Below are 5,001 nucleotides of genomic sequence, written 5' to 3'. Positions count from 1 at the left end.
TTTGAACCTCCGTTTTCCTATTCCTCATATCTGTTTCATTACCCCTGCTGCTTTTTTTATCCTTTCTCTTACATGAGCTGTATGATCTCCATTCGTCTGCAAAATATATCCCAAATATTTATATACTCTTTGACTTCTTCTAACTTTATTCCTTTCCATCTCCCTGTCCATTCTTTCTTCCTTCCTCCTCCTTTTCTAAACCTCATTATCTTTGTCTTTTCTACATTTACATTCAGGTTTTTCCCATCTAAGTATTTCTCTAATCCTGTAATTAATCCCGCCATCCCTTCTTCATCCTCTGCCATCAACACTATGTCGTCTGCGTATGCCAGTGTATATATCTTTTCCTTCCCTATCCTACTCCCTCCCTTATCCCTCTCTTATCCCCTTCTTTACCATAACTTTGTCTATTTCGCCTCGATCTAATGAGTCAAACGCCGCCTTTAAGTCCACGAACATTGCTATCGTTGCCCCTTTTTCCCTTTTAATTCTCTTATTTACTAGATAGTTCAGAACATATATGTTGTCCATTACCCCCATTCCTTTTCTAAACCCTGTCTGATTCTGTGACTCGATCTTTTTTTCTTCAACTTCTATCTTCAATCTCTCCGACAAAATAGTTACATATACTTTAAGTATTTAGTTAAAAACTCTTTTTTTTTATTTTCTGGTAAAAACTAATTTTTTAACTGAAAATTGAATTATTTTGATAAAAATTCAACTGACTGGTGAAAAACGAACTGAAAATTCGTACTTTTTGGTTAGAAAATTAATCTTCTTGTTGAAAATTAAAATATTTGATTACAAAATTTATTTGGTTGAAACTTCATCTTTTGTGGTATCAAATTAACCTTTTTGTATACAAATTCGTCTTTTCTCGTAGAAAATTTTACTTATTGGTTGAAAATTCAAAATTTTGGCTTAAAAATAATGTCTTTTCTTTTTTTGGAAAAAATTTTGGTTTTAAATATTTTATGAATTGGAAGGATAATTTAAAAAAATATTTTTATTGAGTTCGAGGAGGGGACTTTTTTTTCTAAAGCTTTTTTTGAACAGGAAGAGGGTAATTTAAAAGAAAATTGAGTTGGAAGTGAGGAAAATTTGATTTTCAGTTTTTTCTTAATTATATTGAATTGGATCGAATTGTAATTTTGGTTTTTTGTGTTTGAGACTTTAATTAATTTGGAACGGAGAAAATTTTGGTTTTCATTGTTTCTAAATTGGAAGAGAAACCGTTTTTATTTTTAAGATTTTTATCGAATTGGAAGGGAGGAAATTTTGGTTTTAATTTATTTTGAATTGGAAGAGGGACTTCTTTTCATATCTATTGAATTCTTTTCTATTTCTATTTCTATTGAGTTGGAAGGGAGGGAAATTTGATTTTCAATTTTTTCTGAATTGTAAGTGGGATATTTTTGGTTTGTTTTTAAGATTTTTAATAATTTAGAATGGAGGAAATTTTGATTTAAATTTTTTTTCAGTTGAAAGGACATTTTTTCGTTAAGATTTTTACCGACTTAAAATGGAGGAAATTTTGATTTTCAATTTTTTTCTGAATTTGAAGACGAACATTTTTTGTGTTTTTAAGTTTTTTATCGGGTAAGAAAAGAGGAAATATTGCCTAATTTTTTTTTTTCATTGAAAGAGGGCCATTTGGAATGAAAGAAATTTTGGTTTCCAATTTTTTCTTAATTGGAAGAGGAGCAGTTTTTTATTTCTAAGATTTTTATCGAGTTGGAAGGGAGGAAATTTTAGTTTTCAAGATGTTTGAAATTGGAAAAAACATTTATTACATTTTTAACATTTTGATTGTGATTTGAATTAAAAATTTTGGAGAAAAACCCTTTTCAAGATTTCTTTTTTAAATATTTTTATTAATTTTGGATGGAGGAAATTTTGTTTTTAATTTTTTTCAGTGGGAAGGTCATTTTTTAGTTCAGATTTTTACCGAATTGGAATGAAAGAAATTGTTCTAAATGAACAGTTTTTTTATTTTTTTTAATCTTTATCGAGTTGAAAGGGATGAAATTTTGATTTTAATTTATTCTGTATTGGAAGAGGGACATTTTTTCATTTTTATTGAGTTGGAGACGGAGACTTTTTATTTTCTACCTTTTTTTTAAATTGAAAAATGGTCATTAAAAAAGTATATTCAGTTGGAAGGGAGGAAAATTTGATTTTCAATTTTTTTGCGAATTGTAAAAGGGACATTTAAAAAAAATTATTTTATTTAAAGAATTTTTAATATATTTTGTTTAAGAAAGACAAAATTATTAAATTGGAAAAGGGACTTTTTTATGTTCAATGAAATTTTTTGGTTTTTAATATTTTTAGCGACTTGGAATGAAAAAAGTTTCGTTTTCAATTTGTTCTTAATTGGAAGAGGAACGGTTTTTTATTTTTAAGATTTTCATCTTTTTTCGAAGGAAATTTTGGTTATTAATTATTTTTCTGAATTAGAAGAGGCAAATTTTTTCTTTTTACAGTTTTTATTGAGTGGACAGGCGCAAATTTCGTTCATATTTTTCAAGCAAAGATCTTTAAACTATTAAATTCATAAAATTTAAGAATTTTGCCATTTAAAACGATATTTGATATAAAAATGTTTAATTTAAAAGTGTTAAAAATTTCCATTTTATAGTGTAAATTATTGAGCGTTTAAGTTAAAAATTCGGAATTACAAATTTTTTTAGCCTTCATTTTAAAAGTAAAATTAATTAATTAATTAATTAATTCCAAATGTTTTTTCCTCGATTTATATTTGAGAATAAAATTAATATGTGCAACACAATTTTTTTTCAATCATTTTCCTGAATTGGAAAATTGTCATTAAACAGAAAAAAATATTGAATTGGAAGAGGGACTTTTTTAAATTGTCTAGTTCCGTGTAAGGAAGGAAATTTTGATAATTTATTTTTTTGAATTGGAAGAGGCCATTTTATTTTTTTACCATTTATATTGCCCTAAAGTGGGGAAATTTTTATTTCAATATTTTTTCTGAATTGGAAGAGGGTAATTAAAAAAAAAACATTTTATTTAGTCAAAAGGAAGACAATTTTATTTAAGACTTTTTTAAAATTGGAAGTGGGACATTTAGTTCTTAATATTTTTATTTTAGCGACTTGGAATAAAAGAAATTTCGGTTTTCAATTTTTTCTAAATTGGAAGAGGCACAGTTTTTTATTTTTAAGATTTTTATCGAGTTGGAAGGAAGTTTTAGTTTTCAAGTTTTTCAAAATTGGAGAAGGCACTTATTTAGTTTCTAACAAAAAACATAATGTTTTTTATTTGAAATGACATCAGTTCTAATATTTTGATTTTTAAAATCATAGAAAATCTTTTTTTTAGATATCAGATTTTTCGCAAGAAAACTACCTTAAGCGTTATATAAAGGAAAATCGTTTTTCTATGATTTTAAGAATATAAATATTATAAATAATGTGATTTCAAATAAAAAAATTCCTCTTCCCTTCCACCTCGATAAAAATCTTAAAAATAAAAACTGCTCCTCTTCCAATCAAGAAATATTGAAAACCAAAATATCCTTCCTTCCATCTCGATCAAATTCTTAAAATAAGAAACGGTTCCTCTTCTAATTCAGAATAAATTAAAACCAAAATTTCCTCCCTTCCAACTCGATAAAATTCTTAAAAATAAAAAACGGTTCCTCTTCCAATTAAGAAAAAATTGAAAATCAAAATTTCTTTCATTTAAAGTCGATAAAAATCTTAACTAAAAAATGTCCTTCCAGCTAAGAAAAAATGGTTCCTTCTCAAATTCATAAAGGATTTAAATATATATATATATATAAAATAAAAAATAAATAAAAAATACAAATTTCCCTCTTCCAATTCAGAATAAATTAAAACCAAAATTTTCTTCCTTCCAACTCGATTAAATTCTTTAAAATAAAAACGGTTCCTCTTCCAATTAAGAAAAAAAATGAAAATTTATTTAATTCCAAGTCAGTAAAAATCTTGAAAATATAAAACGGTTCTTCTTCTAATTCAGAATAAATTAAAACCAAAATTTCCTCCCTTCCAACTCAATAAAATTCTTAAAAATAAAAAACGGTTCCTCTTCCAATTAAGAAAAAATTGAGAATCAAAATTTCTTTCATTTAAAGTCGGTAAAAATCTTAACTAAAAAATGTCCTTCTAACTAAGAAAAAACGGTTCTTCTTCAAATTCAGAAAAGAATTAAATTATATATTTTTTTTATTGGCCCTTTTTCAATTTAGAAAAGGAGTAAAAAATAAAAATTTCCCTCTTCCAATTCAGAATAATTGAAAACCAAAATTTCCTCCCTTCCAACTCGATTAAATTCTTTAAAATAAAAAACGGCACCTCTTCCAATCCAGAAAAAAAATTAAAATAAAAATTTCTTTAATTCCAAGTCAGTAAAAATCTTAACAATATAAAACGGTTCTTCTTCCAATTCAGAATAAATGAAAATCAAAATTTCGTCCCTTCCAACTCGATAAAATTCTTAAAAATAAAAAAACGGTTCCTCTTCCAATTAAAAAAAAATTTGATAATCAAAATTTCTTTCATTTCAAGTCGATAAAAATCTTAACTAAAAAATGTCCTTCTAACTAAGAAAAAACGGTTCTTCTTCAAATTCAGAAAAGAATTAAATTATATATTTTTTTTATTGGCTATTTTTCAATTCAGAAAAGGAGTAAAAAATAAAAATTTCCCTCTTCCAATTCAGAATAAATTAAAACCAAAATTTCCTCCCTCCTTTCAACTCGATTAAATTCTTTAAAATAAAAAACGGTACCTCCTCCAATTCAGAAAAAAAATGAAAAAAAAAATTTCTTTAATTCCAAGTCGGTAAAAATCTTAAAAATAAAAAACGGTTCCTTTTCCAATTCAGAAAAAATTGAAAATCAAAATTTCTTTCATTTCAAGTCGGTAAAAATCTTAACTAAAAAATGTCCTTCCAACTAAGAAAAAATGGTTCCTCCTCAAATTCAGAAAAGAATTTAAATATATATAT

At 25.6% G+C, this 5,001-nt stretch overlaps 1 protein-coding gene across 1 annotated transcript in view; it reads left to right on the top strand.

Annotated features, from left to right (window-relative positions):
* Nucleotides 1-5,001, top strand: part of LOC117177976 (UPF0389 protein GA21628) — a 10,188-nt gene that overhangs the window by 4,270 nt on the left and 917 nt on the right. The gene's annotated exons all lie outside the window — the stretch shown is intronic.

The sequence above is a fragment of the Belonocnema kinseyi genome, chromosome 8 (assembly GCF_010883055.1).
Source record: "Belonocnema kinseyi isolate 2016_QV_RU_SX_M_011 chromosome 8, B_treatae_v1, whole genome shotgun sequence".
Classification (NCBI taxonomy): Eukaryota; Metazoa; Arthropoda; class Insecta; order Hymenoptera; family Cynipidae; genus Belonocnema; species Belonocnema kinseyi.
Note: the sequence above shows the minus strand (reverse complement) of the source record. Positions and strands in the feature narration are given on the sequence as shown.